The sequence below is a fragment of the Panthera tigris genome, chromosome A3 (assembly GCF_018350195.1).
Source record: "Panthera tigris isolate Pti1 chromosome A3, P.tigris_Pti1_mat1.1, whole genome shotgun sequence".
In the NCBI taxonomy this organism is placed as follows: domain Eukaryota; kingdom Metazoa; phylum Chordata; class Mammalia; order Carnivora; family Felidae; genus Panthera; species Panthera tigris.
In genome coordinates, this window is record NC_056662.1 from 110591886 (window position 1) to 110605800 (window position 13915).

Below are 13915 nucleotides of genomic sequence, written 5' to 3' on the forward strand. Positions count from 1 at the left end.
TATCCATACCACCAAAAGCAACACAGAGATCTGATGCAATCCCTATTAAAATTCCAATGGTATGGGCACCTGGGTGGCTCAGTCAGTAAGCGTCCGACTTCAGCTCAGGTCATGATCTCACGGTTTGCGAGTTTGAGCCCCATGTCAGACTGTGTACTTACAGTTCAAAGTCTGGACCCTGCTTCAGATTCTGTCTCTTCCTCTCTCTCTGCCCTTCCCCTGTTTTTTCTCTCTCCCTCAAAATAAACATTAAAAAAAATTAAAAATATTCCAATGGTAGTTTTGCAAAGAAATAGAACAAATGATCCTAAATTTTGTATGGAACTACAAAAAAATGATTACCAAAACAATCTTGAAAAGAACAAAGGTGGAGGCATCATGCTCCCTGATTTAAACTATGCTACAAAGCTGTTACTATAGCTTTATTACATTTTAATATTACATTACCTGTCACATAATAACACAATATGGTGTTATCATAAAAAAGGACACATCAGTCAGGGGAACAGGATAGAGGGCCCAGAAATAAATCCATGCATATATAGGTCAATTAATTGCAATACAGGAGTCCAGAGTACACAATGAGGACAGGACAGTCTCTTCAATAAATGATGTTAGGAAAACGACAGCCACATACAAAACAACAAACCACAATCTAACACCATACACAAAAATTAGCTTGAAATGAATATAAAACCTGAAACCATATAACTCCTAGAAGAAAACAGGTGGTAAACTCTTTGATGTAGATCTTGGCAATGATGTTTCAAAATCTGACACCAAAAGCAAAATAAACAAGGCAAAAATAAATAAGCGGGACTACATCATACATCAGAAGCTTCTGCACAATGAAATAAACCATCAACAAAATGAAAGGGAAACCTACTGAATGAGAGAAAATATTTGCAAATCACCTCTGATAAGGGACTAATATCCAAAATATATAAAGAACTCATACAATTCAATAATGACAACAACAACAAAAACCCAATCTGATTAAAAATGGGCAGAAGATCTGAACAGACATCTTTCCAAAATGACAAACAGATAGTCAACAGGTACATGAAAAGATGCTGAACATCATTAATCATCAGGTAAATGCAAGCAAACCACAATGAGATACTACCTCACACCTGTTCGAATAGCTATTGTCAAAAAAAGATTAAAAAAATAGCAAGTGTTGGCAAGGATGTGGAGGAAGGGGAACACTAGTGCACTTTTGAGGGGGAATGTATATTGATTCAGCAACTGTGGAGAACTGTATGGAGGTTCCTCACACAAAAAAAAGAACTACTTTTTGATCCAATAATCCCACTGTTGGGAATTTACCCCCAAAATGAAAACACTAATTCAAAAAGATATATGCACCCCCATGTTCATTGCAACATTATTTATAATAGTCAAGATATGGAAATAGCATAAGTATCCACTGATGGATGAGTAGATAAAGACATTGTGATATGCACACACACACACACACACACACACACACACACACACACAGGAATATTATTTGGTCATAAAAAGTTGGTTGCTATTTGGAACAACATGGATGGACCTTGAGAACATTATGCTAAATGAAATAAGTCAGACAGAGAAAAACAAATACTGTTTGCTCTCCCTGATATGTGTAGTAGTAAAAAAAAATCTTGTAGGTATAGAGAGCAAATTGGTAGTTGGCAGAGGCAGGGGATGGGGGAGTGGGAGAAATGGGTGAAGGGGGTCAAAAGATAAAAAGAAAGAAAAACAGGAAAATGCTGTTAAATTTTCAGCTTCAATAAGTCCATGTAAGTTTTTTAATAAATGAAGAGGAAAGATTATTTCATCTACTTGGTACTACATTGAGTATAGCAAGATATATCTAGATGATCTATAAAATTCTGATTATGCTGGTTTCTTGAGAAAGGAAAAAAAACTTTAACACATCTTTAGCTATGAAAAAAGTACATTAGCAACTGAAGTTATAAAAAAATAGCTTTCACTCAGCTGTGCACACCTACTGTATTTCCTTCTCTTCATTGCCAAGCATCTATATAGAATATTCTAAATTGGCATTGTTTTTCAAACTGTAGCGCAAGAGTCATTAACAGCTCGTAAAATTAAATTTGGTGCTTCACAACCAATACATTAAAATGTGAGATACATTAGTGCATTACACTTATTTATGAATAAAGTATTATTTCAGGGGTACTGGGTGGCTCGGTTAGTTAAGCGTCTGACTCTTGATTTCAGCTCAGGTCATGATCTCATGGTTTTGTGCGTTCGAGCCCTGCATCAGGCTCTGTGTTGCTGGTGCAGAGCGTGCTTGGGATTCTCCATCTCTCTCTCTTCCCCTCCCCTGCTCACTGTCTTCCTCTCTCTCTCTAAATATATAAATAAACTTTAAATGACTTTTGAAAAGTATTATTTCATATAAATGTTTTTGTTTCATCATATATAGTAAGGACACTTTATTTTGTAAATCTTTTCTTTCAGTTTTCTCCTTCGTTTTCTAATTCTAAAATGCACATCTCTACATATTTTAACATCTCTAAAATCTAGACATATTTAGTGAATATGTCTAGCCAGTCAGTGAATGTGATATAGTTGTCACTGTGAATTTGTTATATAGCCCTTCATATTGTCATCAGCCAAAAAAAAAATTGCTTCTAAAAAAATAGTAATATATTTATAAATGAGAGATACATATTGAAAAATCTTTGTTGGGAAATTAATCTTGGATTGTAATTAATATGGGGTTACCTAGAGCTATGTTATAAACAACAAGATAATTGAGATGATGGTATGACTCCATTCATTCATTATTTATTTTTTATACAATTGTCAGTCTTCAATTTGCATTCTGATTTTTTCCCCTGGCCAAAATTTTTGAATTTATATTTTCCAATAATTTTTATCATGTATGCTTATGAACATACCCAAATCCTTTTTAAAACAAATGTCTATAAATCTTTACTAAGTTTTTATGCAACTAGTTATCAAAGAAAGAATAAACTAGATTTAATGCACTCATATGGAATGATTTTTAATACATAACATGAAGTGGGAAAAATTAAAAAAAAACAAAACCCAGCAACCAAAAGGTATGTTCGACATAATCCTGTTTAAATCCTATTTAAATGGGTAAAATAACAAAGATGGCATATAACCAATGCTGAGCTCTCTTTTGCTCCCCATCTTGAAGCCACAGAAAACAAAATGCTCAAATCACAAATTATAGATGGAAGAGAGAAGACCAGGTCTCAGAGGCTACAGAAGGGGTTGAGAACAATCCACTCATTACATACAGAGCACATAGATGGTCCTAACAGATGATTCCACTTAAAACATGAGGTAAAAGTAAAGAAAAGCATAGAAACTGTAAGCATACCACCTTGGGAGGTGGAAGAGAACATAATATGCAAACAAGACAGGTGAAGAATGCAATCTGGAAAAAAGTCCAAGAAACAGAAGAAAATTCCCCAAGAGAGCTCCTAGCTGGGGGAGAATATAATAAATATGTTAAATCAGAATATAAGAGCTCAAACAAAATAGTAGACATAAGAGTGAAATGAATGAAATTTTTGTTTATTTATTTATTTTGAGAGAGAGCAAGCGTAAACAGGGGAGGGTCAGAGAGAGAGGGAGAGAGAGAATCAGAAGCAGGCTCCATTGGCTGTCATCATCAAGCCTGATGTGGGGCTCAATCTCACAAACTGCAAGATCATGACCTAAGCTAAAATCAAGAGTCCCCTACTTAAGTGACTGAGCCACTCAAGCACCCCAGTGAAATTAATGAAATTTTTGTATGCAAAAGAAAATAAAACCAACGACCAAAAGAGAAATACTAAAACGTTAATGATAAATGTAAAAGATTGAAGAGCAGACCAGACAACAGCTAAGAAAAACATTAATGATGTAGAAGGAAAGCTTGTTTATATAAGGTAAACACAAAGGAAAAGGACACAAAACCTATAGATAATGTAATAGGTATAAGAAACAGTAATAAACTATCATAAATGTACCAGAAGTTGAAAGCAAACAAATGGAACAGAGAAGAATACAGAGTCAGTAATGGAAGAAAACTTCCCAAATGTAATCTGCTGGGAAAGTAAAAATTGTGTTCTCTTCATAATAGATACAGAACAATAAACGGAGATGTATACTATGTAAGTCACCAGACTTCAAGAAAAGAAAATGAACTCTGGGAAGAAAATCATTTTTCGATAAAGAGAAAAAAGAAATCAAGCCAGTCTCAGAATTCTCCACAGCAGTCAGTGCCAAAAGGCAATTAACCAATACCTGCACAATTCTGAAAAACGAAAAGTATAATTTTAGAAGATAACTTACACAGCATGCTAGACAAGCATAAAAGCTACAGATAGTTACTCTCAAATACAAAAATCATTTCAGGAATAAAATGTTCAAGAGTACTTACTGAAAAACAAAAGAGTAAAACCACCCAACAGCTATATCCAAACAATTGAGAACTGGAAGGAAAGTAGAACACAGGAGAATGAGAAGACCAGGGGTGTATGTGACATCATTTACATATAAACAAAAGACTGACCACCCACGGTCGCAGATCATGATTAGAAAAAGAAAAGTAGAAGTCAGTCCTCATAGTACTTGGTTGGGGCAGGTTCTGACCCCACGTGACTACACTAACCATTGCCTGTTATGAATGTCAGGCAGGCAGGGCTGGGTTCTGGTGCCATGTTAATAACTGTGCTTCTGTGCTTCTATTCTTAACCCCAGTGGTTTTCCAACGTTAAAAAAAAATAAATTGGTAATACAAAGATGGATTGAGGAATAATTTTTTTATAAGTCTGTAATGGTGGAGTGTAATTAGTATTTAAATGAAGACATTTTACATTAAATAATACCGATTTTTAGCTATTTAAATCAGTTTCATGGCTTAATCTATTGGCAGCAATATGGCCAGTGGATTTCTTTTTGAATTACTCATTATTTTCCATTAATAAAAAGATAAGAGTTTAATGTTCTCTTAAAAATCATAGCCCAAAATGCATTCAATTCAGACATTGTGCTGATTGAGAACAACAAAAAAAAGTATAATTCAGATAGCCAAAAGAAAAAACAATATCAAGAGTAAGGCTAATGTTAATTAGGTGAAATTAAATAATCAAAATCTAAATATGGAACAACAAATTTATGGTACATTCATAGGGGGAAATTGCTGATTTTTGGCTGTTTCATTTTTATTTTTCTGTGAAATGATTTTCTTACACAAAGCAGACTAATTGAAAATTCACTTCCAGGGGCGCCTGGGTGGCTCAGTCGGTTACGCATCGGACTTCGGCTCAGGTCATGATCTCACGGTCTGTGAGTTCGAGCCCCCGTCAGGCTCTGTGCTGACGGCTCAGAGCCTGGAGCCTGTTTCAGATTTTGTATCTCCCTCCCTCTCTCTCTGACCCTTCCCCATTCATGCTCTGTCTCTGTCTCAAAAATAAATAAACATTAAAAAAAAAATTAAAAAAAAAAAGAAAATTCACTTCCATATATGAATCAAAGACTGAATAGGGGAAGAGTAGACAGACAATTCCTAAAGATGGAGGTTTTGGAATTTTCATCCAAGAATATACAAACTTTAACGATTATATTGCTGTTGAATGCTAACCTAGTCACTAGCTAACTTCTGACTCTGAAGGTCAATGTGATGTTTAATCACTCAGCAGTGATGGTGAAATGTTCCTTTAAAACATTTTCTCTCTGAGAAGATAAACATTTGTAACGGAACGCTTTGAATTAAATGTTTTCAATAAATATTATCCCCTTTCTGCTATTGAATAAGATTGCATGAATAAAGAATAATAAGATTTGCCCTGTTCTTTGAGATCTAGCTCTTTCGCACTAGTTTTCTGGGCCGTTCATACAACGTTAGGATTTGGGGGGTGGGTTAATGACGCCCATCTCTGACTCGCCAGGGGCTTTAGCATCTCTTTCCCATTTCAGTCCAACCAGCGAACTGCCACTATGGTTTGGTTTAGTTTCTGCCACTGTGGTATGCTATGGTTTCTCAGTCTTGCATTCACTCATCACACATTTATTAAGTATTTACCGTGTGTCAGGCGTTTTTCTACCTGCCAGTCGTAATGCAATGTACATTGCAGACAATTTCCTGCCTCCAGAAAGTTTTCCTCCTGGTCGAGTAAACAGACAAAATAGAAATGTTAAGAAGCATTTTCCCGTTGTGATAACAACACTGCCTTTCGGCTAAAACAGGGTTTCTCAACCTCAGCACTAATCACATTTTGGGCTACATAATTCTTCGTTGTGACAGGCTGTCCGGTGCACAGTGCGATGTGTAGCAGCATCTCTGGCCTACCTACTTCCTAGATCCCAAACTTGTGACAACGAAAAATGTTTCCACACACTGGCAAATGTCCGCCGAGGGGCAAAATCACCCCGAGTTCAGAATCACTGGTCTACATAACTTACTGGGCTTCCCTTCAAAAATGTCCCATTGTTATGCTACCTCAATGCTGTCTCAGCGTCTGCTCTTAGCTGATGCTCTGTTTGTTCTAGACAAATGCAGTCTCTTTCCAAGTCTACAATTTTGCAGGCCCAGAGTACTTCACACCTGGGAGCAGATGCTGACCTAGCAGAAATAAGGTAAGAATTTTCTGCCAAAGTAGTTGTTTTCTTTCAATGTTACATACACTGCACTTGCATTCTGAGCGTGCACGCTGCATATTGGTAAACCATAGCTTTCTCTAATTGATTTAGGGCATGGTTGCTGATATTTTTTGTGCATGCTCCCCAATGGTCTTACTAAACACATGACTTGCCATAGGCCTACTTCTTGGTGTATCTCTAAAAGTGCTGGTAACTTAACCCCACCCCAAACTAGAAATTGTTTTCCATATGTAAACTTAGCGGTCTTTTTCTTTGTTAGAACACTTCCTTCTCCCTGCTGACTTAAAACGGATGAAATCAATGAGAAAATTAACTGTAACATTCTCCAGAAACTAGAATCCAATCTGTCTTTGTTGAGTATTATAGTGCTGGGCAGGGGGGCATTGAGCTGCCCTGTGATAGAAAATGTTCCTAATCAGATTTTTCTCTCATTCTGTGGCAAATTTTGGAAACCTGGCTCTGTACACATATTTAAACCAAATAATCCTGTTTTTTTTTTTTTTTTTATTGCAGCCTTTTACATCCCCCTTTTGTTGTCCTTGGGAGAATAGTTATTGGCACTGCTTAAATTTCCATTACCAAAAGGAAAAAAACAGTGCAAGTGTATTCTTCTATTATAAGCAATATCCAAGGGTGTATTTATAGTCTGTCAAAAACAATTTGAGCTCCTCTGCAATGCTGCTCACTTTAAACCCAGCACCAAATGATATTTACACAGGCATCACCCCTGGTTGTCTCTCCCCAGCTTTGTGCAGTTAATTGTGCTTGCTTTCCATTTGTTGGCATGTTGTGGACAGCTTCCAATGGCTACATACCATTGTCAAGAACATTCCAGGTTTCCTTGTACTTCTTTTCTTATTGAAGACAATTGCTGAATGAGAGATCTACTCTTGGTGAGCCAGACTGGGTGGAACCTCTTTTTTTAAAGAAAAGCATTTATTCTGACAATTACCACTACTGAAATATTTATTTCTATACTTACATGGTAGCAATGTATTTTAAATTCGCACACAAGCTACAAATACACAGTTACACAAAAATATGCATAGTTTCATGAGCAATATTAGGATTCTTTTTTTCCCTTTTTTATGGTGAATATTTTAGAATTAGTATGTTTATTACAATAGCATAAATAAGGTATAATACAGGTGCTCAAGTGAATTACACAGTAAGCTGCCATGGACAGGATTTCTGCTTATAAGACATATGGAATATTTTTTAATATAAATTTCATATGTACATTATAATTTGACATATGTTACATACAAAGTGAGAATCCCTAAATGTCTAGTTACCATCCCATCACCCTACAATCAACACCGTTCACATCTTTCTCCACTCTCTAACTCTCTTCCCCTCTGGTAACCACCAATCCATTCTCTGTATCTATGAGTTTCTTTTTGTTTTGTTTGCTTGTTTTGTTATTTTTTAGATTCCATATACGAGTGAAATCATATGATATTTCTCTTTCTCCTTCTGACTTCACTTAGCATAATACCCCATTTGTTGTTGTAAATGGCAAAATTTCATTCTTTTTTGTGGCTGAGTAGTATTCCATTGTGAACACATATCCTATCTTCTTTTATTCATTTATCCATTAATGGACATTGAGGTTGTTTCCACATCTTGCCTATTGTAAATAATACTGAAACGAACACAGGGTGTACATATCTTTTTGAATTAGTGTTTTCATATTCTTTGGCTATATATCCAAAAGTGGAATAGCTGGATCATATGGTGGTTCTTTTGTCATTTTTTGAGGAATCTTCATACTGTTTTCAGTAGTGGCTGCACCAAGTTACAAACCCACCAACAGTGTTACTTTCCTCTACATCCTCTCAAACATTTGTTATTTTTTGTCTTTTTGACAATAGCCATTCTAAAAGGTATGAGGTGATACCTCATCGTGGTTTGGGTTTGCATCTCCATAGTAATCAGTGATGTTGAACATTTTTTTATGTGCCTGTTGGCCACCAGCATGTCTTTTTTTGGTAGAATGTCTAGATCATTTGCCCATTTTTTTAATCAGATTGTTTTGTGTGTTTTTGTTGTTGTTGTTGTTATTGAGTTGTATGAGTTCATTTTATATTTTGGATATTAACTCATATTTGGATGTATAACATCTTCTCCCATTCAGTGGATTGCTTTTTCATTTTGATTACAGTATCCTTCACTGTGCGGACAATGTTTAGTTTGATGTAGTCCCAATTGTTTACTTTGCTGTTTTTCTTCCCTGTTTTTGGAGTCTGACCCACAAAAACATTGCTAAAGCCCATGTAAAGGAGCTTATTACCTATATTTTCTTCTAGGAATTTTATGCTTTTAGGTTTTACATTCAAGTCTTTAATCTATTTTGAGTTCAGTTTTGTGTATGGTATTAGACAGTGGTCAACTTTCATTCTTTTGCATGTGGCTGTCCAGTGTTCCCAAATACTATTTATTAAAGAGACTCCTTTCTTCATTGTATGTTTTTGGCTTCTTTGTCATAAATTTATTGTCCATATATGTGTGGGTTTATTTCTGGTCTGTCAATTCTGTTCCGTGTGGGTCTGTTTTTGTTCTAGTACCATACTGTGTTGATTACTATAGCTTTGTAGTAGAGTTTAAAACTTCCATCTTTGTTCTTTCTCAAGATTGCTCTGGCTGATCAAGATCTTTTGTGGTTCCATGCAAATTTTAGAATTATTTGTTTTAGTTCTATGAAATATGCCATTGAAATTTTGATAGGGATTTAATTGAATCTGTAGATTGCTTTGGGTAGTATTGACTTTATAACAATGTTTATTCTTATAATCCATAAGCATGGAATATCTTTTCATGTTTTATATCTTCAATTTTTTTTCATGACTGTCTTATAGTCGTAAGTGTACAGGGTGTTTCACCTCCATGGTTGAATTTATTCCTACGTATTTGATTATTTTTGATGCTATCATAAATGAGATTGCTTTCTTTTTTTTTTAAATATGAAATTTATTGTCAAATTGGTTTCCATAAAATACCCAGTGCTCATCCCAAAAGGTGCTTTCTTAATATCTATTCTAGTATTTTGTTATTAGTGTATAGAAATGCAACAGATTTTTGTATAGCGATATTTTTGTATCCTGCATCTTTACTAAATTATTTTATTCTAACAGTTTTAGAAGGGTATTTAAAGTTTTATATACTATACTATGATACTATTATCATGTCATCTACAAATAGTAACAATTTTCTTCTTCCTTTCTGATTTGAATAGCTTTTATTTCATTTTAGTAACTAATTGCCATGGCTAGAACTTCTAATAGTATGTTCAATAAAAATGGTGAGAGTTGGCATCCTTCTCCTGTTCCTGGTCTTAGAGGAAAAGCTTTTAGCTTTCCCCAATTAAGATTGATGTGGGGCTCCTGGGTGGCCCAGTTGGTTAAGTGTCAGACTTCGACTTAGGTCAAGATTTCACGGTTCCTGAGTTCAAGCCCATGTCCAGCTCTGGGCTGATATCACAGAGCCTGGAGCCTGCTTTGGACTCTGTGTCTCCCTCTCTCTCTGCCCCTACCTAGCTTGCACTCTGTCTCTCTCTCAAAAATAAATAAAAAATGTTTAAAAAAATTAAGATTGATGTTAGCTGTGGGATTGTCATATATAGCTTTCACAATGTTGAGGTATGCTCCCTCTACATTTACTTTGTTGACAGTTTTAATTATAAATTGATGTTGAATTTTGTTGTATGCTTTTCTATTTCTCAGAGATGATCATGGTTCTTATCCTTCATTTTGTTTATGTAGTGTATCATATTGATTGACTTGTAGATGTTGAACCATCTTTGCATTCCTGGATTAAATCTCATTTAATCATGCTGTATGATCTTTTTAAATATATTGTTGAATTCAATTTGCTAATATTTTGTTGATGATTTAAGTATCTCTGTTTATCAAGGATATTGGCCTGGACTCTCCTTCTTTTTCTCCTTTTCCTCCTCCTCCTCCTCCTCCTCCTCCTCCTCCTCCTCCTCCTCCTTCTTCTTCTTCTTCTTCTTTTCCTTCTCCTTCCACATCCCCTTCTTCTTCTCCTCCGTCTTCCTCTTCTCCTTCTCCTTTCTCTTCTTCCTCTCATTCTACCCCTTCTATTTCTTCCTCTTCCTCTTCCTCTTCCTCTTCCTCTTCCTCTTCCTCTTCCTCTGTGTTTGTGTGTGTCTGTGTGGTGTCCTTGTCTCGTTTAGTAGCAAGGTAATGCTGAACACATAAAATGTATTTGGAAACATTCCCCCTCTTTAATTTTTTGGAAGAGTATGAGAAGAGTAGGTAAATCTTTGAATGTTTGGAATACTGTACCAGTGAAGCTATCTGGTCCTGGACTTTGTTTGTTGGGAGACTTTTTTAAGCTTGCTTGTATATTTTGAGATAGAGAAAGGGGGAGGAGCAGAAAAAGAGGGAGAAAGATAATCCCAAGCAGGCTCTGCTCAGAGGGGAGCCCAATGTGGGGTCTGATCCCATGACCATGATATCAGAACCTGAGCAAACATCAAGAGTAAGATGCTTAACCAACTAAGCTACCTAGGAGGCTGTGTTGGGAAATTTTTGATTACTGATTCAATCTCCTTTCTAGTAATCAGTCTATTCAGATTTTCTTTTTCTTCCTGATTCAGTATGAGATTGTATGTTACTAAGAATTTATTCCTTTCTTCTAGGTTGTCCAGTTGTCATAAATTATTTGTAGTATTTTTTTAATAATCATTTATATTTCTATGGTACCAGTTGTATCTTCTCTTTCATTTCTGATTTTATTTATTTGAACCTTCTCTCTCTTTTTTAGTGAATTAACTAAAGGTTTGTCAACTTTGTTTACCTTTTCAAAGATCTAGCTCTTTTTAATTGATGTTTTCTCTTATTTTTTAGTCTCTGCTTCATTGATTTCTGTTCTGATTTTTATTGTTTCCTTTTTCTACTAACTTTGGCTTCTTTGGCTCTTCCTTTTCTAGTTTCCTTAGGTATAAATGTAGATAGTTTATTTGAGATTTTTATTGTTTCTTGATGTAGATCTTTAATGTGAATTTTCTTTAGAATTGTTTTTACTGTGTCCCAGAGACTTTGATATATCATATTCCTTTCATTTGTGTCAAAATATTTTTTTATTTCTCTTTTGATTTCTTTCTTGACCTATTTCTTGTTCAGTGGCATGTTGTTTGTTCTCCATTTGTGGTTTTTAATTTTGTTACTGTAATAGATTTCTAGATTCATACCATAATGGTCAGAGAAGAAGCATGATAATGATTTAAATCTTCTTGAATTAATTGAGACTTGTTTGTAGCCCAACATTTGGTCTTCCCTGGAGAATGTTCCATGTATACTTGAGAATAATGTGTATTCTACTTTTGGATGGAATTCTCTGTGTATACCTATTAAGTCCAATTGGTCTAATGTATCATTTAAAACTGATATTTCCTACTTGACTTTCTGTCTGCATTATCTACCCATTGCTGGAAGTGGGGCATTAAAGTCCCCTACTATTGTTATATTGCTTTCAATTTCTCCCTTAAGTTCTGTTAATATTTGCTTTATATATTTAGGTACTCCTATATTTGGTGCATGGATATTTACAAATGATATATATTTTTGTTGCTTTGATTTTCTCTTTCTTTTTTCTTTCTTTCTTTCTTTTTTGAGAGAGAGAGAGAGAGAGAGAGAGAGCAAGCAGGAGATGGGCAGAGGAAAAATGAGAGAGAATCTTAAGCAGTCTCCACATCCAGCATGAAGCCTGTTGTAGGGCTCTGTCTCACAACCCTGAGATCATGACCTGAGCTAAAATCAAGAGTCAGACACTTAACGGACTGAGAAACCCAGGTATCCCTGACTTCTTTATCATCACATAATGCCCATCTTTTTCTCTTATTACCATCTGTTTTAAAGTCTATTTTGTCTGTGTGCACCTGGGTGGCTCAGTCAGTTGAGGTCCAATTCTTGATTTCAGCTTAGGTCATGATCCCAGGGTCATGGGATCAAGCCCTGAGTCAGGCTCTGTGCTGAGCATGGAGACTGCTTGATATTCTTTTATTCTCATTCTCTCTCTCTCTCTCTCTCTCTCTCTCTCTCTCTCACCTTCTTCCCCTCTCCCCTGCTAGCACTCTTTCTTTCTCTCACTTTAAAATTTAAAAAAAAAGTCTATTTTGTCTGAATTGAGTATAGCTCATAACAGCTTTCTTTTCTTTTCCATTTTTTTAGGTGCCACCAAAATAGTAGTAAAAACAAGGTGACAGGGTGTCCCACACTCAAACATGCATACACACACTTCCATCTGCCACATGATTGATTCAAGAGCTGTGGGACTCTGCTTATTCATTGTATTGTAAACCTCCTGTTGAATCAGTTACTTGATTTATATGCTCCTTGACATGCATGATTAGAGTCTCATACATATTAGAAATGGCTTCCTTTTGAGAACTGTGTCACCATTTTACAAATTAAATACAGTCAAAAATATTACAGTCAAAAATATTTGACTGTATTTCTGGTTTTAGTGCAGCATTGCTGAAGAGTGTTATGACAAACAAAGAAACTACCAAAATGAAATTAAATGCATGATAATTTGTTTTTTAATAGAGAAGTTTTCAAAGAAAGTGTTAAGAACATCAACCTAGTAGGGTCTGGGAGAAATATACTTTAAACTAACCTGAATGTTCTCTTCTAAAGGCTCCAGAACATGTTAGTTTTGACAAAATTTCAAATCAAAGATTTGAAACTGGTGGCATTCCCAGTTGTACTCTGATCAGTAGTTCCTCACTGATGATCATGAAATTTTCTTCCTGTTTTCTCCTCTCATCTGCAATATGTAACTTCTAACAGCTCTTCCTTTTAGCTGTAGCAAAAACAGGCCTTGTTGCCTAAAGGAAAGAAACTAATACTAAGATACAACAGATTTTAATGGCTGTCTAGTCCAAAATATGGGTTACTCTAAAATATTAAAATTGCAACCATGAATTCCCTTTGAATTCCTGAAGGTTTTTCTGCACTTTGCCAGCCCTTATCCTGAAATACATGAAGATAACAAAAGAATGACAAATATAAACTGCAGATGTTTTTTTTCCCCTTTCTCTCATTTCATTCATTTTTAATGCAGATGATGGTATCTTTGGGACTTAGAGCCATATTTGACAGCTTTTTCATGTTTATTTGGACTGTGAGTTATGCTACAACTTGGATTTGAGGCACTATTTCCAAGAATAAGTCATTTGCAATCCATGTATTTCTTAGCGGCTAAGATGTGAATAAGTAGGTTTTATTGTTTCTTTTGATTTACAGCCTTC